The sequence below is a fragment of the Bidens hawaiensis genome, unplaced genomic scaffold (assembly GCF_021521415.1).
Source record: "Bidens hawaiensis isolate Kalapana, Puna unplaced genomic scaffold, B.hawaiensis_p1.1 tig00002525_1, whole genome shotgun sequence".
NCBI lineage: Eukaryota > Viridiplantae > Streptophyta > Magnoliopsida > Asterales > Asteraceae > Bidens > Bidens hawaiensis.
The window spans coordinates 2,363,733-2,391,698 of NW_027491138.1; the positions used below are offsets into that span (position 1 = coordinate 2,363,733).

The following is a 27,966-nucleotide window of genomic DNA, read 5'->3' on the forward strand; positions in this document are numbered from 1 at the left end:
GTCCTGACTTGGCTCATTGACTCAAGTCGTGTTGGCTTTAATTATATGATTTGACCAAGCACAAACCTGACATCATTCGAAACCGATACGAGTCGAATATGAATATACATGTATAAGTATCAAATAATGTCCAAATAGTTAGTTCTAGCGTTTACGCTAGCCGCATTTAAATAGATCAAAAGTTGTCATGATGACATTTTATTTGGTAACAAATTATTAAATTATTGTCCCTTTCTTCATTCCGTAATCTGTAACTTGTAATCTTATATACTTCCAAATGTATTGACTTTATTTTCTTAAAAGGCATGTTGTGTATGCATATTTCAAAATATATGCTATGATACTAGAATATTAAGTAGATATGCAAAATTATTTTGTGTCTCATGTCTCATAACTACCTTAGTATAACTTAATTTCACATTCTTATTGGTGGTCATTTACTCTCTCAACCACACTACTCACTAAATCAACTAATAGTGTGTCGTCACCTTAAAACAACCAAAAACTACTTCAAACTACTTAATCTCGTGGGATGGTTTGTTTACTCACTATTTATTTTTTTTATTTTCATTTTACCGTACAAATTATTTAATTTAAAAACATAGTTTAATTAAATAAAAAAAGAGTGTACAATACCTAAAAAAGCATCATACTAAAATAAAACAAAATAAAAAAATAATAATAAAAAATTTGTTGGACACAAATATTAGTAGCATGTGTTAATAATAAATCAAGTGTTAATGTGTCCAAACGGAGTAATGAATGTGATACCAATACTCTAAGTTGTGATTGATAACTTAAATAATGGAATATGGTTTGTCTCACAATGATGAAATGGGAAATTAGATTTGTCATACATTAAAAAAATAATAAACTTGTGAGCTCTATATAAGGAGGAAGACTAGCAAGATTATATTCTTGTATGACAAAACATACCTTGTGGCATTAGCAAGGGTGCTTCGCACCCGACGCGCACGAGCTCATTGATTGGTGCAATATGTGACGCTTTGATGACACACATTTCGCTTGGCACACTCCAATGACACATCACTCATTCTTGCTATAAATATAAATAGAAGGTGATACGGAGCACCTTGGAGACACAACCACAACTCACTTGCTATAGTTCACTTGATGCAACCAAATTTATTTCTAGATTTCTCAGCCCTACATGAACTCATTTCAGGTATAGTTCGGGGGCTAAGTTATTCCCAGCAATACACACTGCTTCGGCTTTCGTATTCTGGGAGAGTTCACCTGGGTAGCCCAAAATATATTTTAAGGTACCCCGATTAACAGAAATCCTCAACCAACACTCACATTGTATTTCGCTTTTTGTTGTTTATGTAATTTGGTTCAATACTATTTCTTTGTATTTTGTTATTCTTTAGTGTAATTTCATTTCCGCTGTAGTATAATTTCATTTCCGTTGTATTATGTATTGCAATCAATTTTAATGAATAATTAAGGTATTGCTGTTGATTAATTTTGAAACCGTGGTTCTACAAAATCTATGTAAAAAACTTTGGCAAACAAACATTTAGGTCCTAATCGCTTCGTATTGACTTCGTTCAATCTTTGATATATATATCTTTGTATATGATCTTTTTTTGATGAGCTTTCTATTTTTTTTTAAGTAGAACGCTATTGAAATGGTTTAGGATTGTATAGAGAATAAAATATTGTATAAAGAAGGATTTGGTGCAATGGTTTAAGGGATTATGCATTTATACAAAACGAAGTTGAATATTTTCTTGTAATGTTAAATTTTTTCTTGTAATGGTTTAAGGGAAATTTCAAATCTTACTTGTGTTATATTTGGGTGGATATTGACAATAAAGGATTTGAGCTAGGCCTTGTTCAAAGGTTGTCAGTTTGAATGCTGAGCCCACCCGGGTTTTCGTCCCACCGTGTGTTACGCCAGAGAGTTCTGCTCTTGAGGTGGCACAACGGCTATCAAGTGGAGTCGACGGTATGGTTTCCCGAGGGAACGCCCAAGCCAAACTCTGAAGCCAGCGTGGGTCCGGTTAAGACAACATAGCCTGGCCAGAGTTGGGCATTGAGACTCTCCAAATTTAAAGAGCGCGGTAGCCTAATATAAAAAAGTCGTCGTTTTAAAAAAAATTATTAATGCAAGACTTCGAATTTGTAATGATGAATATACCTATAAAGTTTATTTGGAGTTATCATGTAATGTTAAATATTTGAAAATTTGAAGGATGTGAGAGAAATCAACGACGAAACTATTGGGGTTGAATACTGCTCCTAAGTCCTAACTATTATTATTAGATAATAATAAAATAATAATAGGAGTAATAATAATAACAATAATTATTAATATTTGAACATTTGTGACAAAGTTGAGGGACGTTTATTGCAAAAAATGGAAAACAACAAGATGAGTTATAGAAGTGCGGTAATTAACACGTGGACAGTAAGAGGTTACGCCAAATTGCCGATAGGCTGACTAAAGTTGACCAAACGCGTTACCGGCATGCCTAGACTTGAAGTTCCAAACAAAATCTTTATTATCATGCGGAAAGGATATAATCAAAGGCGTTCTTAATCAATTATTAAAATATGGAGAAAATTACCGTTTGCGTTTATGTGGTTTTAGGACGGAGGCATAATTAATCTTCGAAAAAAATTTGAGCTGCTTGAGTTCATGTGGTTTCAAAAATGAATCATTTGAGCCCCTCCCGTTACTTAACAGTGTTAGCTTCAGGGCTAGATTCAACATTTCACTTATATATATGTATATATAGGGTATGGTTAAAATAAAAATCCACTTGAGTTGTGAAAACCCGCGAAAACTATTTGAGCCCCTACTGTTACTTAACAGTGTTAACATCGTTTTTTTTGTTACATGTAATATATGTTGTAACATTTAATACAAAACATCGAAACATAAAAAAAAATGTTTTGCTATTTGTTAATATTTTTTTACTAATTTTTATATATGTTTTCAGGAGAGAGAAAAAATTGTATTTATATTTATATTTTTTATTCACTTTAATTGTGGACCACAAGATTTAAACATTAATTAAAACATGTGATTGAGAATGAGTTTCTAGAGTTTTCACAACTCAAGTTAGTTTTTATTTTGTACTTAGCATACACACACACACACACACACACACATTGTCACTTTAAGTCGTTGAACTTTCATAATCGGTCACCTTGAGTCTCCTTCCCTTTTTAACAAAAATAAATGAACTAGATTAATTTTTTAAACAAAATAAACCAACCGAACCACCTTTTCAACAAAAATTAGCGAACTGAACTACTTTTTAACAAAAATAAACGAACCAAGCTATTTTTTTATCAAACTAAACGAAGCGAATCACTTTTTTTAACAAGTAGTTCATTTTGTTTAAAAAAATAAACGAATTGAATTAATTTTTTAACAAAAATAAATGAACCGAACTTATTTTTTAACAAAAATAAACGAATCAAACTACCTTTATAAAAAAATAAACGAACTGAACTTATTTTTGTAGCAAAAATAAACAAACCGAACTTATCTTTTAACAAAAATAAACGAATCAAACTACTTTTTTTTTTTCAAACTAAACTAAACGAACCGAACCACATTTTTTTAACAAGTAGTTTAGTTCATTTCGTTTAACAAAAATAAACGAATCCAACTACATTAAAAAAAAACGAATCAAACTTATTTTTTAACAAAAATAAATAAATCAAACAATTTTTTTTCCAATAAGAGTAAACAACATGAACTACTTTTTTACTAAACCTAATGGACTGAACAATTCACTTTAACAAAAACAAGCATATCGAACTACTTTAAAAAAAATAATGAACCAAACTATTTTTAACAAAAAAAAAGAAAGAATCAAACTACTTTTTTTAACAAAAATAAATGAACCAAACTTTTGTAAACAAAAATAAACTAACGGAACTTATTTTTAACAAAAATATCGCCGTAGCTTGCGGTAAGGTGGAGTTTGATTCGATTACTTATTTTAGAAGTAGTTATGTTCGTTTAGTTTATTAAAAAAGTAGTTTGGTGTCACACCCCGATTCAGGGCCTAGGAGTGTGACAATCAGTTGGTACATGTTTTGTAAATATATCAGAGTTGCGGGTTATTAGCGGAAGTCTTTTAATAAAATATTTATTTATAAAACGTCGGGTCAAAATACCCGTTTTGTTATTTCAAAATATGATTATTTACAATATTTAACTAAAATATCTGAGCCATCAGATCATCTCTAATGACTATGTCTCCAATCTTCTATCAGTCTTGCCTGTCAGTTCTATTCTTTACAGTTCCCTGAAATGTGGGGGAAAAATACGTCAGCACACAGCCGGTGAATGACGCTGACTCAATAATACCAGTGTGTAAATAATAACAATACCTTTGTGACAATACTCATTAGGCACCCAACTTAATTGGGTTACAATTACCCTAAGTACATGTACAATGAATCATATACACAATATCATTTCTCTGATCAGTCTCGTAGACTACCAGAGGCATGTTTGATGATATGCATGGCCTCGGGGAAATCCGAGTCACCATGTATGTATGGATCCAGACACATGTATACTCATAATTTGAGTATGCCCGTTTCTCATTATTGTAGCACAAAGTTTTAAGGATTCGTAAATCCCATGCAAACAGTTCAGACTCAAAAAGAGTTGTAAAGTTTGGGGCGTATTCACCTTTTATGATTGTAAATCAGTTTCTAACACTGATTCCTGTATATTGATTAGTTTTGGTTACTGACCCCTGTTTGTACATCAGTTTCTGTTACTTATTCCTGTTTCTGTTTTCAGCTTTCTGATTGATTGATTGACTGTTATCTCGGACCTATTGTACGAGTATAATATTTATATAAATATCTAGATCAACGATCTAGCTTCAGACCTCGTAGTCTATTTTGTATAGCTGTAACCTTGACAATTCGTTTGTTTGTATGAAACATGTGGACCTTTAGTCCCTTTGTTTATGCGTTAATTATATATCATGTTTTCTTCTTTAGAAAGAAACATTTACACCAGGTTTCTTCTTCAAGAAGAAACATTACTTGCCTATAACCCGTGAATAAATAGTATATTTCTTAATCATTAAGAAATACTATTTAATTATACCCTTTGCATGAAAATGATTACTTTTCTTAATCATGAAGAAACTATAATTAGATTATAACCTGTGCTTATGAAAAGCTATATTATACTTTAACAGTGATCAAGGTTTGGGCTATACCCCTGACTATGGTCTAAGCTATTATAATAAAATAATAATTTAATCAGAACCCCTACCTCGTACGGGTATTGGAGTTAAATGCCTATGATTGGTCAAGCGGCACTTCTACTCTATATCGCGTATTATTGCTTAAACCGTCAGAGCTTCGGAGCTTGGCACGCTTCACGATGTCGGTATGCCTTTCGAGGTCGGCACGCAAAACGATGCAAACGTGTGAAAAGTGAAGTGGTTGGTGTGAGTTGGAATGTGCCGAACACCTTTCTATTTATAGCTGAAATCATGCATCTTCGCGTATCGCAAAGTTGCTTCGCGTATCGCGAAGGTGCATTAGCTTTGCTGAGTCATCAGTAGGCTTGCCACGTGTCATGCATGCAGAGATGCAACTTCGAGTATTGCGAAGATGCTCCTAAGTCGGTCCAAGTCTTTTGTCCTTCGCGTATCGCGAAGATGCGACTGTTTTGCAACTTCGCGTATCGCGAAGATGCAAGTTTCAAATTCTCATTTTTAGTCCTTGAATTATCCAAAAATACTAAAGCGGCCCTTATGCGGCTCGCGGCGATGCGAGCGTGCGCCATCAAAATGCCACATTACGCCCGTGTCCGTGCGTGTGCGCGTCGAGTGCTTCGCACCCTCCGCTAGGACTATGGAGAGTGATTAATCACATTAAAACATTTCTATGGAAACTTGGTTCCTTATAAAGAGCCTCCATTTATTTGTTTGTTTCCATATGGGATGAAAATTCATTCCTTATTTATACCCATGTGGGATGCTTACATTTTCTTCCATCTTTCTATGTGGGATGAATTTTCTTACTTTCTTAAAATAAGATGCCTTTATTTTCTTATCTTATTTTTCCTTATTACCTTAACATAATAATGCTTTGTTTTTCTTTATCTCATTTTTCCCCTTACTTGTCTTTGAAATTATTTTTAATCCTTTAACTTTCAAAGTTGGAAATTTTAACCCAAAATAAATATGGGTTTTTCCTAGATGTTACATTTGGTTAGTTTATTTGTTAAAAAGATAATTCAATTCGTTTATTTTTGTTAAAAAAGTAGCCTGGTTCATTTATTTTTATTAAAAAGTAGTTCGGTTCATTTATTTTTGTTGTAAAAGTAGTTCGGTTCGTATTTTTTGTTAAATAAGCTTGGTTTGTTTATTTTTGTTAAGAAAAATTAGTTCGGTTCTTTATTGTTGTTAAAAAAAATTCGGTTCTTTTATTTTTGTTGAAAAATGTTTGGTTCAGTTATTTTTGGTTGATTATAGTTTGGCTGGTTGATTATGGGTTGTTTGGTTGTAGTTTGGTGGTTAATTCTTTAATTTGGTGGGAACTTTTAAAGAGGGATTAAAACTGAGCAATCACTTAACCACGAGAACTCACACGGATCATAAGAAAAGGGTAAACTAGTAATTCCACATGTTCAGTTAGCAACGGCGACTCAAATTGCTTGTTTCTGAAACCTCAGGGACTCAACCTGTTCAAAAATTTTTTTTGAGGACTCATTATGCCTCTGCCGTGAAACCATAGGGATGCAAAAGTTTTCTCTAAAATATGTGACGAATGTTTTTATAATTTAGGGAGTGGTTTAGAGTGTTGTGAGTGAATGAAAGAGCAAAGCAGCGATTTTTTTGTATATTTGAAAAGCTCATGTAGCACTATATACATTTTTTAATATATTTTTTTAAGTGTTTGTGAGTGAAGTAGAGTGAAAATATAATGATAAATGTATATAAAAATATAATTTAATTGAAAAAGTGAAAGAAGCATATTGATTTTTAATGTAACTTTAGAGATAGGGATGGTGGAAACATAAATTGATCATACATAAAAATAGGTCCATATGGGTTTAAACTTTAAAGTGGTCTGCTAGCAAAATAACCAAGCGATAGTTTTACTAATCAAGTTCATTGAATTGTTTATAATCAAAACCTATAGATTATGATCAATAAGTTGAGAAAATTGAACATTATTTATAGGTTCGGCATATTGAAGACAATGAAGATGATGGCAACAAACAATCGCAGATGAAGATGGGGTTGTAGGCGATTTCAGGGCTTGGGAACAATCAATCTTATGTGTCCGACACGATTCTTAGGTTCATGTCTAAATTTTTGGATTTTGACAATACAAATTTTCATTGTAATTAGTTCTAATTCGTTTTAAGACATTTCATCTTTTTTAGAAATATTTTCTGAAGCAAATGGCCCTAGATTAGCAGAGGATTAAGTAAGAAGGGTATCACCAAATCAAATGCAACTATTAGATATTGGTTAACTATAGGTCCTGAGGTCCTTGATTAATAAATTAGGCCCATAAAATAAAAATTAAATAAAAATACATTATAATTCAGTTTTATTGTATATAGTGTCCAAAACCAATCTGAATTCCAACACGACAATTCGGTTTTGTAACCTTGTTATAAGTTCATATAAAAATCTGGGGAAAAAAAATAAAGCATACAATCAAATTCAAATCGTCAAACTAACAGTATTGTCAAATAATAAGCACCCATATATATCTTTATAATTGCTTTCATGATATCTTTCTTTTCATATAAAATAATATTAAGGTGAAATCCGGTACTCGGAGAATGGAGATTGTCAAGTGAGTCAATAATGCGTCAGTGATTCAAATGGCCGTTATATATATATATATATATATATATATATATATATATATATATATATATATATATATATATATATATATATAACAACTCTGAAAAAATATATAAATCAATTACAATAATACAAGAATATCAAATACATAAAATAATTGTAGATGATAAGTTGTGATGATGGGATAGTGATGGATTTCAAGCTTTCATAGTCGTTTAAAAGGCAAAGCGTTAACATGCAAAAGGGGAATTTGATTCGAAAAGTCACTTTCAAAGGTGTGAAAACCCCTTTTTTGGGTGCAAAAGCAACTTGTGTTTTGGAATTTTGAAGCTTGACTAACACAACTTCAACTCGACAACTTGTTCACCTTTTCACGTGCCCCACGCCCTTCTTGATTCTTATAGTACAAGTCTTCATAGTATTCACAAGAATTTCTTAGATAGACCCATAAAAGCCAATTCAGATCAAGACCGAAAATCAGAAAAAGTTCAGGCAGATAAGCAGTTTGTTATGTTAGTCTAAAGTCATAGCTTGAAACATCAGCAGTTAATTAATATTCATGCAATAGTAATAACTTGGTTTTAGTGATTGTAAACTCTATAATTGCTACACCCCAGAATTTGAGCACCCGACTTTTGTTTGGATTTACACATCATATACAGAAAATATTTAAAACATTTAGATAACTAAAATTGAAATTTACTCCAATCTTTCTAATCTAAAGGCATAAGATTAGCTTGATGCTTAACCCATATATGGTTGAAACTTGAATAGTGTTCTGTACCTAGTATTCAAGTTGCACCACCAGGCAGTGAGGATTACCTTTCTCAAAAACAGACCCATACACGGACTACAAGAAAAATTCAAAAGGTCTTTGATTGAGAAAACATAAAAGGGTGTGAGGTTACACAAAGGACTTACCGATTGCCAGATAAGATAATCGAGGCCAGTACATAATGGGCACCAATAAATCACCAATTGGCACATTCCTATGTATCAAAGCATCCGATGTTCGAATATGGCACATCCCAGCTCTCCAAGCAAATACATTGACAAGCAAAGGAACCCACCCATTTCATTGAAATCCATTTTGATCAACTGGTAGATAACTAGAGAAGCATTAGAAAGAGACTTGTGAGAACTAACTGATAAAGCACCATTTGTATTACCAAGCCAAATCCGTTTGTCTCTAACTCTCGAAACTGACGTGAAGTGCTTCCACTTAGTTTAGCTAACTTAGTTGGAAGAGATGGGATTTTCAACCAAGACCGCTTCTAATCCAAAGTATCAAGATGGATCGAGATCCTCTTGCCAGGGCCGGTTCCGAGAATTGAAAAAAAAAAAAAAAAAAAAAAATTAGGCCAAAGGCGAAAAATATCTTGGGCCTTAAGTAAAAAAAGTATTTTGTTGGGTTTAAACAATTAAAATTTTAAATTGACATCCTTGATTATAATTTGGGTTATGTAAAAAACTAATGTAAAAAATAGGCTTAAACATGTCTCAAATGAGACTAGAATCCACAACCTTTTGGTTGGAAGTCTCCCTTTGCTTAGACCAAGTACTTGTTATGTAATTGTATTTAAACATTAAATATACATATCGTTTTTCTTAAAAAAAACATATAATTTTTGAAAAAAAAATAAAAATTTAGACCTAGCGGGTAGTCGGGCCGATGACCGTCGACCACTCAGCCCCATGCCATGGCCGGTCCTGCCTCTCGCCTACATGTTTTAATTTAATCAATGAAAAAACTTATTGTAATGGACCAAAATGCCCTTGCTAACAAATAGAAAATTCACAATAGTTTATTGATTTGTAAATATAAAAACTAAATAAAATATTAATAAAAACATTAACAAAATTAAAATAATAAAAAAAGTAAATATGTGAAAGTTTTTACACTTCTCTCTGTCACTCTCTCCCTCTTCAACCCTCCAGGAGGGAGGTCGTGTTTCCCGCACCCTATTCTTTTATTTGCCTTCTGTTTCGATGTAATCCAATGAACATGATTGTTTTAACATATATTAACATATATAAAATGAGTAAATCCCGGTTGATTTTTATTTGTATAACATGTCTTTTTATAGTTCAAACCGTTAATTTTAATTTGTTACAAAACCTTTTTTATTTTGAAAATACCCTATTATTTATTTTCATAAATATGAAAAAGTGTTTTTAATCTCTTTTCCTTTATAAAAAGTTATTCAAAAGTAATGACTTTTCGTAGAAATGTAATCATTTTGAATGTGCTTATCAGAAAAGAATCATGACAAGTAACAATAACAGAAGAGCATGTTTCGCCAAGTCGCCAACGACGTTGGTGATGGGGTTCGGCTTCCTCGTAAAGATTTACTGGAGCGTGTATGACACTCATCCTGAACGCGTGGCTATAAAGTACAAGACATGAAACTAGAAATAGCCAAGAATGTTCTTCTATGTACTTTAGTGCAATGGTCGGCGATCCGTTCAACCATCGTTAGCTCACGTGTCTACCTGTCTGACGCTTCCGTTATCCCCCAGCCGCCTGTTTTTGTCGAACCTTAATTCATTGCTTTCGTCTTCTAAAATTCTCAATTCTCTTTCGTAATCCTAAAAATATATAAATACAATCCACACAAAATACAGCCATCTTTTCTTTGCACCTCCGAAGTAATCTTTCGTATTGTTTAAGAGGTACGCGCATCAACTTTCCTCACAAGTTTTGTCGATGCCATTTCTTGCTAATACAGTATACGTTTTTCTTTTCTCTTCTTTTTTTTTTGGATTTGTATATTATCTGTTTATTGAAATGCACAAAAGAACAATCTTTTGTTTGGTTTGATTAGATTTCCATACTAAATTCTTGAAAAAATGAAGGTAAAAAAGATATGCATATAACGTGTTTGTTGAAATGCTCAAGAGAAGAAAATTGTGTTTTTCTTTTCTCCGGGATGTACGTTTGTAATTTACTTTAATTAATAAATCAAGTCAAAGAGTTGATTTTTATTGACTATTTGGTTGGTGGGTTGAATTTATTAAAAGAAGATTTGATCGTATCCAAAGTTCCAAACAAGCTTAATTTATTATATCAGACAAAAGAATTGCTCATGCGTTTGCTAATTACTTAATTCAGATCTATAGTAGATTAATCTTTCTTTTGAACAACAAAAATAACTGTTTGTTGCAGGTTTGAACATGTGACTTGCCTTTTTTATAGTAGATTAGTTATTCGCTCATTTGCCAATCTAACAATCTTTCATGAGATGATTTTAGATGTTTGATTATCCTTTTTAACATGAATCAGGAACTTATGTTTGTATTTATATATGCTTTTGATTGCAGGCTTATTTCCTTTGCCAAATAATCAAAACCAGCCTTGAAACAAGAACATTATGTACAACATTTGATGATTATTTGATAGCATGGACTCAGAACAGTTTCATGGTTACAGATTGACCAGTCAACGCTCATCTTATTCTCCTCTAAACCCAAAAGTCCCGGTGGACCCCACAACACCAACCGAATCACGAAACTTTGAACCACAAGGCTCCCCCAACTGTCCTCTTTCCATATTTAGCTCAGGTGCTAGTCCTTCTTCCCTTGAAGATTGTACCTCGTTTAATCAATCTAGCGGTAATCATTACATTAAAACCGCTCTTCACGATATAGAAACGACCCTTATGGCTGCAAACGAGGGACCATCTGTGCCCATGAACCCACCCTCGGCTCAAACCAGGTGGGCCCATGAACCCACTAGTTCAAACATGGCCCACCACCCCCAGACTGTATATAGCCCAAGATACAGTCTGTCTGGTAACAGTAACGATAACAATAACAATACTAATCTAAAGCAGCTGCTTATTAGATGTGCAAGTGCTTTAGCAGCAAACAAGATCAACGAGTTTGAAACTTTGGTCGAACACGCACGGGCTTTGGTTAATATTAGTGGCGACCCAATCCAGAGGCTCGGCGCATATATGGTGGAAGGGTTGGTGGCTAGACGGGAGTCATCCGGTAATAATATTTACCGGGCGTTAAGATGTCGTGAGCCACAAGGAAAAGACTTACTTTCTTACATGCATATCTTATACGAAATTTGCCCGTATTTGAAGTTCGGTTACTTGGCCGCGAATGGTGCAATAGCTGAAGCGTGTAGAAACGAAAACCGAATCCACATCATAGACTTCCAAATAGCTCAAGGGACACAATGGATGACTTTGTTACAAGCACTCGCTGCTCGGCCTGGGGCCCACCACACGTTCGTATAACAGGAATCGATGATCCGGTTTCAAAATACGCGCGCGGAGATGGTTTGGAGTTAGTTGGAAAGCGGTTAGAGGCGGTCTCACAAAAGTTTAAGATTCCGGTTGAGTTTCACCCACTTTCAGTTTACGCTCCATTTGTGACGACCAAAATGCTCGATGTGAGGCCCGGTGAAGCTTTAGCGGTTAACTTCCCGCTACAACTCCACCACATGCCTGATGAAAGCGTCGACGTGAACAACCCACGTGACGAACGATTACGAATGGTGAAGTCGCTTTCACCGAAAGTGGTTACGTTAATCGAACAAGAATCGAACTCGAACACAGCCGCTTTCGTTCCAAGGTTCTTGGAAGCTTTGGATTATTACTCCGCAATGTTTGAGTCAATCGATTCGATTTTAGCACGCGATAACAAAGAACGAATAAACGTGGAACAACATTGTTTGGCTCGGGATATGGTCAATATCATAGCGTGTGAGGGTACAGAACGAGTCGAAAGACACGAGCTTTTTAGGAAATGGAGGTCTCGGTTTAGCATGGCGGGGTTTAAACAGTATCCGTTGAGCGCGTATGTGAATTCGGTTATTCGGGATTTGCTAAGGTGTTACTCGGAGCATTATAGTTTGGTGGAGAAAGATGGAGCTTTGTTATTGGGATGGAAAGAAAGGAGTCTTGTATCAGCATCTGCATGGCATTGAGAAAGAGAAGTGAAAAAATTAATTAGGTGTTGGTTTTAGTATAATGAACCCTGAAATAAAATACGTATTGAGGTTAGTTAAATATGTATTTGCTATTGTTGGTAGAGTTATATGGATATAGAGTTGAATTATAAATAAATTCTTTTAGGTGCTGTTTGTTTTTGCAGACATAAACTGTCTGCAAGCTGATTTCATCTGTTTTCATGTCTGCAACTGAAGATGTGGTCTGAAGATCTGCAAGCTGAAAATATAAGACTGTTTGTTTTTATAAGCTGATACTGTCTGCATAAACTGAAAATATGTAACTGTCAAACTTATCTCACAAGATAGAAGTCATTTATTCAAGTTACATAGAAAATATAATAATAAAACCAAGTTTAAAAACACAAATAGTGAATAAACTCAAAGTACATTATTTTGCATTAATTCTTGTGCTATCTGATCTCGAATTTGACTCATGAATTCACGGTCCGCTGCACTTCCATGTCGATCTACTTCTTCTTCACCACCATCTTGTGCATGTTCATCTCCATCTTGAAGGCGTACATTTGGGTGATCATATTCATCAAAAAGTTCATCACTTAAGCCCTCTTTCCGTATAAAATTGTGAAGCGCAAAACATGCAATCGTAACATTTCGTTGTGTAAGCAATGAGAATGGGGCCATTTTTTTTAATATTGGAAAACGTGCCTTTAATACCCCATAAGAACGTTCAATAACATTTCTAAGTTTTGCATGTGCGTGGTTGAATTTTTCTTTGTCGGTCAATGCACGATTTCGGCGAAAATCATTAGATGTTTGAGCCTTATTATTGGTAGGAACTTCATCACCATTTTGAAAACTTTGTTCATGAGAGTCTCCATCATCATTTTCTAGATTATGAAAGCTACCATCTTGTATCTGAAGTGTTTGGACATGTGGGGATGATGAAACTCCAGATGTTTGAGTAGATGTCCATTGATTACCACCTGTAGCACTAAGCCCTTCAAACACAGCTATGTGAAGGTCAAGATGAGGCAACGGGCGCGTTTTTAATGACATTGCCCTCGGGTGACCCTGCGCCAAATTAATAGGAACTATAATAAATACTTTTCACTTTAACATATAACATAATACTGGAAACCTAAACAAATGCACACCTTCTTAAAATCTTCCCATTCCTGAGGCGTTAAAGTGAACATATTTGTTTCTGGGTTGTATAGATTTCCAGTCTTGTTTCTCAAATAGCACCATCCTACATATTTTGATTTCATAGTATCAAAAGCATTTCTAATTTGCTTTTGAGTCAAATCCATGTGAAATTGTTCCTTGAGTTTCTTCCCTACTATAACCCAAGACTCCCTGCACAAGCTTTGTCCATTTCTACCTATCCTCCCTATTTCTTCAAGACATGTTTCTAATAAGCATTTAACAGCCTCATCCGTCCATTGTTGTCGACCATCATTAATTTCCATCTAGAAATAAATCACACATAACATACAAGACAAACTGCTCTAATAAACAACACAAAACAGCTCAAAAAACTGCACAAAACATGCAGCAAAACTGCTCTAATAAACAGCACAAAATATCTCAAAAAACTGCACAAAACAGCAGCAAAATAGCTCTAAAAACTGAATAAAAACTGCAGCAAAAACTACTCTAATAAACAGCAGCAAAACACCTCAAAAAACTGCACAAAACATGCAGCAAAACTGCTCTAATAAACAGCACAAAATTTAACCATTGAATCATTCTCATATTTTGATAAAAGCTTCATAACACCTATGTTAACAAATCCAATGTAGGGTTTTATACTAAAAGCTTCATAACACCTGTGTTTCTACTAAATGGTGCTCCTCGATGGCTGGATGAGTTAGACCAGCTGTTTGTTTACATCTATATTGGATTTAGGTATATGTATATGTATAATGCAATAAACTTTTAGATGTATAATGCAATAGGCTTTTATATATTTTTACTGGTAAAAACAAGGTTTGACATGTATAGTGAATGCAGCTAGTGACAGAGACATGGTTGTCTTTTCAGCTGGTATGGTTCAGGTACATGAAATTCCATTATGTCTCAAATTATTCATATAATTTTAATAATAAATATGTGAAATACTAAAAGGTTTCTCAACAGAAACCTAAAGAAAAATGCATATCTGTTTTATTAATAATGTAAATATCTTATGGGTTTGCTTGATTTCTGATAGCTTATTTACATATAAACTACGAAAAACTATGGGTTCGCTTGAACCCGGTACCTTATACGTGGCTCCGCCGCTGAGTTCATTTCAAGGAATCACATAAATGATTGTTTAGAGACACAGTCAAAAAGTAGAGGTGGCAACATACATATGTTGAATAACGGGTCAAAAATTATTTAGATTAAAACTAGTCATTTTTTGTATGAGTTAAATATGGCCAGTTTGGCTCAGCTGAAGTTTATATTTCTTACAAATAACTAATCTTTTGGATAAAATGTTTCAAACGGTTTGATATGTTGCCGGTTTAGCTAATTCCTTTGATTAAAAGTACAACTCATATAAAAGTATCTTAAGTGATTTTAGGGTTCTTACATCACTTCCTGAAACACTATCAATTACTTGAAACGATGGTGTATAGAAGGGTTAATTGAGTGAACTGCAGCTGGCATAAAACGTAATAACGATCTTTCGAGATCAATTCTAATATTATACCTAAACCCGACCCCCCCTAGTTTAGGGTTTTGTTTTTCAATCAACACCATGGGAGGGGCTGGTCGGAGGAGAAGAGGGAGGTACCTGGTCGGAGGAGAAGAGGGAGGTCACCGGAAAAATGATCGGAGGAGGAGCTCCTGATGTTGTGTGCGTACCTGGTCGGAGGAGAAGAGGGAGTAGGGTTTTGTGAAGATGTTATAAGAAAGAGATCTGTGTCTTATTTTTTAAGAGGAAATAAGATGTGTTCAGATCTGTTTAAAAAAAAAAAACAAACAGTCTTCAAGGGTGACGTCTGCGCGCCTGCAGACATAAGCTCCCTTGAAGATGTTTGAAGAAAAAACAAACACCCCCTTAGTGTAAGTGCTTATTAATAGTTTATTTGTATGAGGGTATGTTTGGTTGGAGGTAATGGAATAAAGGGGGAATGGAATGGATTATTTTATTTCTTTGTTTTGTTTGGTTAACCTATGTGAATGAAATGAATTATTACTTTATGTTGTTTGGTATCCTAAAAAATTGTATGATCGAAATAGAAATAATAAAAACACTCCTATCTCAAAATAATTTTTTTTTACAAAAAAAAAATCGCAATGGCGATGGTGGTGGTGTTAGCTCCGGCAACGAAAATGGTGGTGGTAGTGGCGACGGTGGTGGTGGGGGCAGCGGTGGTAGCATTGGTAGGGTGGCGGTGATGGTCAGGCGGCGGCGGTGACAATGTTTTCAGTGGTTACAGCGACGGTGGTGGCGACGGCAGTGGCGGTGGTTGCGCTGGTGGTAAGGTGGTGGTGGCGGAGGCGGTGGTGGCGACGATGGTGGCGGTAAGGTGTCGGTGATGGTGATGGTGATGGTAGTGGTAGTTGTTAGGTGGTGATGGTGTTGTTAAGAAAGTAGGGTGAAGGAGGAATGAAATGAAAAAGAAGGGGGGTAGGAAGGAATTGTTTTGATAGAATGAGATTTCATGTGTAATGGATGATTCTATTCCATTGAGCAACCAAACACCACGTTTTTCATTCCTACGTAAGAAATCATTCCATTCCCCCTATCATTTATGCATACCAAACGCTACCTGAGCGACAAACATATAGATACCTTGGGTCGAGTTGTGTAAATGGTTTTAATTTGGTGGCAGCCAAAACAATCGTTCTTTTTAAGAATAAGTTAAATGGGTTCGGATAATGCAAGCGTGCACTTCCATCCATTCAAACCTAGTTTATTAGTTACACTCTGTTTAAACTATTTGTTTCAATCCCACATAAGGAGCTGATCATATAAAGTTAATTATCAGAGTCATTTTTGAGATTTCGGATGTCTCAATAGAGTACCAAAATCTTCAAAACAAAGTTGTTGGATCAATTCTTCATAATTGATACTTTTGTCAATCTATTAAGTTCTTACTGAAATATTGTCGATCACAAGTACGACTTTAACAACTCCAATTTGAAATTCTTTTTTTTTCTTCTGCAGATTAGACGTGCACAAAAAAACCGGTTCAGGACCCAAACCGGTGGAAGCGACCCGGAACTGGTTCCGGTTCGTACCCGGTATATCCCATACTCGGTTAGGGTATTATAATACCCGGATAACCCTACCCGGACCCATGTATTTGACAAAAAATCGGTTCCTACCCGGAACCGGTTCCAACCCGATTTCGGTTCCTACCCAAAATAACCGGTTTCGTCTGGTTTTTTCCTAAAAAAGCCGTTGGAACCGGTTCCAACGGCTATATTACCATTAGAACAGGTTATAACGGCTATATTACCGTTGGAACCGGTTTTTGAGCTAGGAAACTATATAAAAGGTTGGATGATCACTTGTTTTACCACTCCAACTCAAAAACATCAAGAAAACTTATCGGTTTACACTTTACACTCCAATTTTTTTCATTTCCATTCCACCACCACTCGATAACTAGTTGTTATGGCAAGCCAAAACAAGGGCAAAAGAAAGGCGGCGACTACCGACTCCGTTTTTATTGACCTGGTTCGTGCTGAAGATGACGTCGGAGTTGCAAAGATCCTCCCTCATAACCGCAACGAAGAAGTATGGCGGAATTGGGATTTGGTTGAGTTGCTTAATGGAGACATTAAGGCTCGTTGCAAATTGTGTGGCACTTATTTAAAGCTTGATTCAAACTCTACTTTAAAGAAGCACATCGAGAAGAAATTTTGCAAGGCGTTGAAAGAAGTTCCTGCCACGGTCCAAGCCGAATTGGGTAAAGATGGGGCAATATTTCGTTACAACGTGAAAGCGGTTCACGACAGGATGGCGAAGTTCGTGATTCAACAAGGTTTTCCGTTTAACCACTTTGACAACCCTCAATTGATGGCCTTGATTAAAGAAACTCTTCAACCGCGCTACACCCATGTAAGTCGTACCACTCTTCGAAGTCATTGTCTAAAGCTGTGGGAATGTGACAAAAAAGACTTGATTAATTTTTTTGACACTTTACAAACGGGTGTCAACTTAACTAGCGATGTTTGGTCGGCACCCCATGGGTTACCGGAATCGTACCTTTGTGTGACCGCGCATTGGATCGATCTGGTATCTTGGCAAATGATAAAACACACCATCGCGTTTGAAAACTTTCTGTTTCCAATACCGCCAAAAAATTGTTTAAAATTTTGGATGAGGTAATAACCACTTTTAACTCGAGGAAAAAAAAATTTTCAATGTCGTTTGATAACGCATCTAACAATACAAAAGCGGTGGACAAGTTATATATAAAATATACACCACTTTGCTACGGAGAGTTTTTTCATACTCGATGTGTTGCCCACATTATCAATTTGGTTGTTCAAGATGGTATTGACAACGAAACTATGGAGGGCGGTTTGAGATTATTTAGGCTGATGTTACATGATATTTTCAAAAGTGAAAAAAGAAGACATCTTGAATACAAAAACTACTGCAAGTCGGTGGATATAAAATATTTGGGGCCGAACTGGGACGTTCCAACCTGTTGGAACTCGACTTGTAATATGCTCGCTTGTGCTTTTTCCCAAAAACAAACTATACAAGCGTTTCATAGAACGCTTGTGGATCGTTGCGAAGCCGATATGTTTCCGAACGGTGCTTGGGATAATATCGGTTACTTCTTGGAGTATCTTGATGTTTTTAAAACCGCAACAACTAAATTGTCGGGGGTTTACTATCCTACTAGTTGTTGGGTTTTGCAAGAATTATACAACATCTCCTTGAATTTCAAATACTTTGAAAACAAAAATGACCTTTTCGAGCACATTGTTGACCCAATGAAGAAGAAGTTCCTAAAATATTTTGAAGGAATACCACCCGTGTTTACTTGTGCCGCCGCTTTAAACCCCTACATAAATGTTGCCGGGGTTGAGGCGTTGATCGAGGAAATATATGACAACATGGGTGTTGTAAGGCCCCGAACCCCGAGAACCCCACAGTTGGTAATCATACAAAACATTTATAAAATATTTAAACAAAAAAAAAATTCAAGCGTTCCATTAAGCAACCAATTTCAGAGTAAAATTCAGCGGAAAATGTAAATAATAAAATAAGTTCCCAAAACCCGGGAATTTTGCCCAAAACCAACGTACTTATCTTTAATAAAAAATTTTAAAAATAAAGGTTTAATAATAAAATCTTCAAATCCCGTATACCCTTCACCGTCCAAGTAGCTTCGTGCACGTCCAAGCGATAAGGCATCCTCTTCCGAACCTGAAACTCACACTAACATCCACACAAAGTCAGCTTAAGCTGAGTGAGTTCAAGTTTTAAATAAGTAACAAACGTCTTAATAATCATTCCAATGGTTTTAAAACTGTAAACGGAATTACATCAGTTAGGTCATCACATTTAATAAATAATCATCCTTACGTATGAACATCTCTATACGTACATTCCTATATATATATATATATATATATATATATACATTCAATAATAACATTCAGGGTCGAGCAAACGTACAACCCAAACACGTAACATTCAACGCATGCAAACACAAAGTAGGCATACGCAACATTCAGTAGTCGAGACGAGTACAACATTCGCCAAATATTGGCCATTCTATAATATATATATATATACACATACACACATTCTATAACATTCCAAGGCCTACCAATACTAGCAAGCCTATGCAAAATAGTTTAAAACATTTCATCAAGCAAAATCGGTTAGGTGTGTATGCTAGCCCAAAACTTAAAAAGAGTTAAACGGGGCATCAAGAACTCACCTAAGGTCAACCAAACACCAGCAACGAGCTAAGGACTCCCTAAGTGCTCACTCACAAGTAAGGGCCTGTAAATTGCACACAACGCGTCACTAAACTGGACCGTAATAACACACTTGCCTAATGGGCCGTTCAAGCCCAACACTTTGGCCCAAGGCCCAACAACTTGGCCCGAGGCCCAACCCATACCCAATTACTTTACCTCAGCCCCTAAAACCTTTCAATTAACCAAATCCACCCTACGATTATGGTCAGGGCTAACCATGATGCAAAACTCACCCGCCGGTAATCAAATCGAGTCGAATACGCGCGTAATAAATCTTAAAACCAATTGTCAAACAAATCAGCCCCAAATGGACCAAATTCCCATCTTAACCTTTTCTTACATCATATGTCACCTGAGTTGATAGGGTTGATGGTTCCTTTTTACAACTCTCAATTTAACATTTAAACGAAAATTCGCGTACCGCCGACTCGATTGACCAATCACCAACCAAAACAGCCCCGAGTATCAAAAAAATAATTTTCCCACAGCCCTTAGACTCCCCTAGGGCCATGCAAACTTATTCGGTTGGTCATTCAATCGATTAACGCATCAAACTCAACAATTAACAATTCTACACCCAATAAACCCTAGTTTTCGAACTAAAATCGATTGACTGACCTAAACACCTCCAATGGCCACGAAATTTTAATATGATGTAAATGCCATACATGAGAATCTTTCTACACCAGAAACTCTAATTTTTATCCACGGGAAGTGGGTCAATTGTACTTTAGCCGAAATCTGTCCAACGAAAAGTATCGGCAAAATTGAGCATCAAAACGATTAGGGGTGAACGAAAAGAGTGTTGGGGATTGTAGTACATACCTTGAACTACTTCTAGGAGCTTGGAATTGATCAAAAAGTCGAAGCAAGGAAGGGAGGGGGGCTGGTCTCTTGGCCGATCGTTGCGCGGGGGGGGGGGGGGGGAAGTTAGGGTTAGGAATTGTTTTATGATATAAAAAAAAAGTTACATCCAAGTCCCTCCAAGTTGAAGTGTAAGGAAAAGTTAGGTTCTTTAACGTACCGGGATGACGTAAAGGCTTCCGAGAAACGTTGGATAAATCCCGAGAATTATACATACTCTACAAGCTTAAATTCTTGAAACCGGAATTTACGGGCGTTACAGGTGCGCACGAGATCGATCCGATGGCGTCGACGGAAGCAAATGATTCTTTCAACAAATCCCTTCAAGAAATATATGACCATTACTTCAAAATTATGGTCCAAGCTCAAAGTCGACTTTTGTGAGGCAAGCAACATCAAGTAAGCCATGCAAGGATAAGCTTATAAACATGATGAATGCGGTTCGTGAGTCAGCGGCTAAGTGGCAAAGGGTTAACACACCAACTAGTGAACTTGGCCGATATAGTGGAGCAAACTATGGAGAAGGTGCAACGGTCGAGGACGTTCGCAACCTTGACATTTTGGCATGGTGGAAAGGAAAGCAAAATGAATTTCCGAGTCTTTCCGCCATGTCTCGTGACTTGCTAAGCGTCAAAGCTTAACGGTTGCTTCAGAATCGGTTTTTTCATTTAGTGGAAGGATATTATCGATGCGAAGAACCAAACTCACTCCCGAGTCCTTAAAGATGTGCATTTGCCTAAAGGATCATTTGGACGCGGTGGATCGTATACAAGACAAGGCAAACTTTGAAGACGAAATACCACTTGAACGTCTAATTCAAGAGATGGAAGAAGAATCTTCGGGTGAAAAAGACGAAGTCGTAGAGCTCAACTAATTTTAATTTGTATTTTTTGTATTTGTTCTAATCATTTTTGTATTTGTTCTACTCATTTATGTATTATGTAACACGAATCAATTAATTAATGTAACAAGTTTTTTAAAGTGTTGTTTATTTGTGATAAATAAAAAACTTGTCTTAAACACTTAAACTAACTTCTAAACATATATATATAATTATAGAACATTACACAACGAACATTATTGTAAAACGATTAATTACAAACATTATTAAACATAAAACTAAAAATAACAAACATTGTTCGTTGTTTTCGTCCCGCCATCTACGACCATCAAGCTTTGTTATCGGCGGAGGGGGCTTAACTTGTAGAGCCGGACGACTCCCCGACTTCTACTTTTTTGGCATCCAAATGCTTTTTTTCCTTGCAATACTTATTGGTATGCTTTCGAAGGGTGGAATTCGATGCCGCCTTCAACAACTTTCCGCAGTATTTGCATCGCGCCATTTCCTGTGTGTCGGTCATGATACACAGGTCATAGTGAACCTAAACCTCGGGGCATCTCGGGGTGTCGATAACCATAACAACTTCGTCGTTAGTTGCCATTGATAATGGTAAGTGGTTTAATAAGAAATTGAAGTGTTTAACAAGATAGGGGAGTTGGTTAACAAGTTCTAAACCTAGTATGTCTATATATAGTAAGTGGGGTGGGTATAAACATTCAAAACCGGTTCCAACGGTCTAAAAACGGTAATATAGCCGTTGGAACCGGTTTTCAACGGTCAAAAATCATTTTAACAAGGAAAACCCGCTGGAACCGGTTTTCGGGTATAAACCGGACCCGGTTCCTACCCTACTCGGTTCCACTGGTTCCTGATATTTGCCTACCGGGTCGGGTCCGGTTCCTACCCGGTTCCTGACAGGAACCGGTTCCATTTTGTACCCGGTTCTTAAAAAAACGGTTCCTACCCGGTTCCAGGTTTTAAAAAAACCCAATTTGTGCACGTCTACTGCAGATGTCATCGTTAATGGAATTCAACAAGATTCTATATGTAATTAATCGTTAGGAAAAATTCGACTTGCTTTAGGTGATATAAACATCACCAGGTTTGGGTAGAGGTGTACAAAAAACCTAAACCCTAAACCGGTCCCGAAAAAAACCAGGAACCGGTTTTTTTTATACCCGAGTTTTTAATACCGAAACCCATACCCGACCCTACCCGTAGGGTACGAATAGGGTATGCATTTCAGTACCAAAACCCGTATCCGAACCGGACCCGATTTGTACCCGGTAATACCCGAAAACCAGAACCGGTTCCATACCCGGAACCGGGTTTTTTTAATACCTGACACAAGCTTTTTCAAATACCTGATCTATACCCAAAAATATCTGAAAATATTCGATAAATACCCCTAAAAAGTGCATCTCCCTTAAAAAGTCTAATATATACCCGAAAAATATCCGGAAAAACCCTGAAAAAACCCAAAAATAGGGTTTCTTCAATACCTGAAAATAGGGTATTGAAATACCCGGTTTTAGAATACCTGGTTCTATACCTGACCCGAGCCCGATACATAGGGTATGGGTTTTAGAGACAATACCCGGACCTGAACCCGGCCCGGGTATTGCCAATACCCGATTTTCCAATACCCTATCATACCCGAACCCGGGTATTTAAAAAACCCGATTTGTGCACCTCTAGGTTTGGGAATATCATAAAGTAATAGAGTGTCAAACGCCTTCAACTCCATATAAAATTCCAACCTTAAAATCTAACCCATCTCTATAGTTTTGTGCATCCTCATAAAGAACACGACTTTTGCTTTTGTCTTCAAAATACTTCAGCTTATTATGAAAACGAAAAAAAATAGTTATTCATAGTCTTTCGTGCTATTCAAACTTTGTTTCAAGAGAAGTAGTCGCTTGATTAACAACATATAAAAAATAATTAACTTTAAAATTCTACTCGATTGAAAATAGAACTTTTTAGTCACTTGACTTCGCATCAAATTGATTTTCCTACGAATTGGACGCCTACGAGAGAATACCATAACTTGATCAATAAGATTAACTAACCCGGTTTCTCTAACCTTCTTGAAGAATTCAGACAATTTGTTCACTTCTTTAATAACATCATCAAGACGCATATCATTCGGTTGTAACTTTTTGCAGACAACTTGTTCACTTCTTTAATAACATCATCAAGACGCATATTATTCGATTGTAACTTTTTGCTCACTGTATTCACTATGTATAGCATTTGATACAAAAAATTCAAAATCACAGAGTTTGTTATTTAACACGGATTTAGTTTCACTTTAAATTTTAGGATATTATCCTTTTCTGCAACTTCAAGTAAAGTTTCTCTTACATTTGAAAGAAGACATCTAATGGCCTTAACACATGTGACTGATCTAAAACAAAATTTCAGGGGATCCCAAATTTTTTACCATGCATTCATATAATGAGACAAACCAAAAAATGATAATAAATAAAATTAAACAAATACCTAATAGATGATATCTTCTCTTCGGCATTTGAAAGCTAGAAATCGAACAATTACATTGTCATTTGTTACCTTATCAAATTTTTATCTTTCGACAGCACAAACTAGAGTATTGTTCAAATAATCCTCACCTATTCGATTGTGTAAATCTGTCTTGATAAGCTTCAATTTAGAAAAACATTTTACAACAATGTGATTGTATCTTCCAAGTTTCAAACCCACTAATTTTATAAGAAGCAAAATATAAACTATAATCAAATACACAACAAAAACTAAAATTAGAAACCAAACCCTAACCTAAAGTCCAATATCGTCCCTTTTATGATAGACAAATGCAATCTGCAGAATTACACATGCACCTTTAAATTAAAAGTGAACAAGAAATTAACAAAAAAATTAGAAGAGCACATGTGAGCTAAAGCTTGGAGGCAGCTGACAAACAAGCGGAGGCGGTCGGCTAGTGGTGTTGCAAACTGGCGATGGCAGATTGACACATGTTTTTATTTTTTTAGATCGTGTTTAAAAATAAGCTTTTTTTTTTCGGTCTCGTATGAATGATTAAATGGATTTGGGCTATTAATTAAGTTGGGCTTAATAATATGTGAGCTTTCTAATCAAATTATTATGTGGGTTTTCTAATCAGTTAACTTGAGGTTTTATATAAAATTTTGAAGGTTGAGACGTTGGGCTTTTAAAAAAAAAATTGATGGGTATCCTAATCTCATTCAGGGATGTCCCGATAAATAAAACAATGAAAAAGACAAAATGAAATTTGCACATTGACAGAAGTAGAGGGGTAGCTCGGGTTTCCTCTAGGCTCCATGTATTGATGTATGTGTTTAACGGAATCAACATGGCTTTCCCAACAGGTGGCCGACAATAATTTATTGTGGGCTAAACGCAATGGGTATTGGACTTTTCACTAATAGGCCAATTAGTTTGTGTTTTAAAAATAGATTGGGCTTAAAAGTGAGTTAAAAATTTCCAAGCCCTGCGATAGCAACTCGGTGCATAAATCGGGTTTTTTCAAATACCCGGTTTCGGGTATAGAATCAGGTTCACGTATGACCGGGTATTGGAAAATCGGGTATTGGCAGTACCAGGGTTAAGTTCGGGTCCGGGTATTGTCTCTAAAAACCATACCCTATGCATCCGGTTCGGGTCGGATATAGAACCGGGTAGTTGAATATGCTATTTCCGGGAATCGAAAAAACCTTATTTTTGGGGTTTTTTGGGGCTTTTTCCGGGTTTTTCCTGGGTATAGATTGTTGGATTTTTTATAAGTGGTTACAATTTTAGAGGTATTTTCGGGTATTTTTTTAGGTAATTTCGGGTATGGAACCGGTTGCGGTTTCGGGTATTACCGGGTATAAATCGGGTCCGGTTCCGGGTACCGGTTTTGGTATTGAAATGCATACCATATTCGTACCTTACGGGTAGGGTCGGGTACGGGTTCATGTATTAAAAACCCGGGTATAAAAAAACCGGTTCTGGATATTTCTTCGAGTTCGGTTCTGAATTCAGGTTTTCTGTGCGCCTCTAACTCTAAGCGGTAGCATAGGCCCGCTTGGCCTCCGGATTGACCTTGTTGATTATTTCAATGCAATCATGAATATTGATTTGATATTTGCTGACATGTAATCCCATGTATAAAACATTAAAACCATCAATAAAAATGATATATTATTGATTTGGACTACTGATGGATCGAAGTTACGAATTTAATATTTAGCAAATAATCGCATCAATTCCATCATAACAGTGTATGAACCAATTCAATGTTTTGATATTATTTATGATGAAGTCATGTATACATCAATTACAATCTGCCTTTCTTATTATCTTGTTTGGATTGGATAACGCTGGCTTCAACATATTCATGAATCATGTGACAAGACTAATGATTTTAATTTACCCACATATTCATGTTTTTAAATCCCATTGGTACGATATTTTGGCCACTATAATGTTTTGCAAAATTAAATGACTCGAAATTGTTTCTACTTTTAGTGACATGCTTTAAGGATTTGGATGACTAAACCTACATGAAGGTATTCAAGTCAAATTAGGGCTAATTATTTGATGATGCATTTGTTAAAATGTAGACTTAATAAATATACATATTGCATTTCTATCCAAAAGTAATGTTTGAATTTAGGGGCAACTTCATAGAATAGTAACCAACTTTCAAAAGTGTTCTAATTAAGTCACTTAACTTTAAAAAGTGTTCCAATTTGGTCACTCAACTTCTTTTCGTGTTTGATTAAATTAAAAGTTTTAACATGTTTTTTTAGCCAATTTCTTTTCTGTTTCACATATGAAATCTTTTTATCTTTTTTTTAAGTTGACGTTGAGTGGCGACGTAAATTTTATTTTTTATTTTTAAATTTTAATATAATTAACGTTTTTTTAAAATTTTTAAATTTAACTATATATATTACAAATTCCGACACCCACATCTTATCATTCATTTCTTTCTTGATGTACACAAAAATCGGTGAGACTTGATTTGAAGATTTGGTGAGCCGATTTGGGGAAAATATGCATCAGTGACCTAATTGGAACACTTTTGAAAGTTAGTTACTATTCTATGAGATTTTTCCTTGAATTTAAATGCATTAATTTATTCTTTATGTATGTTCATAGCATTTAGAGTAATTTCGGTTTATAGAAGAGATCAACTTGAGTCCCTATTTTAAAATAATTACAGTTTGAGGCCCTATAGTATATGGGCAGGATGATTTGAGTCCCTTCATTTAACTTTTTTTAGCCTTGACGTTAAAGATAAGGTCATTTAGGCAATCTTGCACCCAAACCTTGTTTATACCCTAACTCCATTACCATATGCTTCCCTGTTGTTACCTTGTTTCCTCCTAACTCCATATACTGTATACGTCCCTGTGGTCGATGATGCATTCCATTCTCAATCCACCATCATTCACCTCAAACTTTTAATGAGTTCATGCTGGTACGAATGACTGTTTTCACTTTTGTTTAGTTTTAATTATTAAACAACTGAACAAGGGTTTTGATTTTAACACAATTAGCAAGATAACGATGACTATTACCATGAATACACCTAATTGCTTTCTTTTCCTATTTGTGCATCAAGTGACATGGAATAAATAAATACATAACAAACACGGCCAAATACCCGAAAGTGGCTTACGTTAGGTTTTGTATTAAATAGTTTTTTGTATGGCGAGATGTATTTTAGGTTTTGTTGTGAAATACAATTATTAACATAGTTAGCATTTTCATCGATTCGACCCAAAACCGATTGATCTACGCATAGATATACATCATGTACACATGGTTTTCATCCCGGTTTCATTGTTTTCTTGAGAATTCTTTAAGATCTTACACTTAGGTGTTAACTTTCCAGGAACAAAGGCCTTTGATCGACCAAACGAGTGAATGCCCGAAGATTAATTGAACAAAATGCCTTTGATTAACCGAACGCCCATGTGTCACATCTGAAGAAGACTATAACATCCCCCATCCACATGTGGTCGTGCCCCTTCGACACAACCCTTAGACCAAAGGTCGTGCCTCATCATGTACAAGGTCATGACATCTAGCTCTACAAATACGACCTGGCCAAGTTAGTGAATTCAACTCTAGTCTAAGCATGAGGCCGTGCTTGATGAGGCACTTGCCGTGCCCCACTTCCCAGATAGATTATAAATTGCATATTTAACTTATTTCTTGTGGGCCAACCATTTGGAGGGAAACCTAATGTTTGTTCTCTGGAACTAGAAATTAAATTGTTTGAAGTCTTTTGGAGGTTCATTCGTCACTAGGAAGAAGCTCTAGCATCATCGTATCTATCTAGCTTGGACTTTTGATTAAATCATCTTGGTTTTACCATGAAACATATGTTTCTTGCTTTGATGATGTATTGTTCATGCTCATTATGAGCTAAACTCTTTGTATCACCTAAATGCACGATGAAACTTGACTCCTTATGATGATTGTAATAAGGTTTATTGGATTTTAATAATTCCTATTGAGTGGTATTTGCCGATAATAATCTCTAT

At 35.6% G+C, this 27,966-nt stretch overlaps 1 pseudogene; it reads left to right on the forward strand.

The window, feature by feature from the left end:
- Positions 1-11,162: 11,162 nt before the first annotated feature.
- On the forward strand, positions 11,163-12,786 carry LOC143619943 (chitin-inducible gibberellin-responsive protein 1-like; annotated as a pseudogene).
- Positions 12,787-27,966: the final 15,180 nt, after the last annotated feature.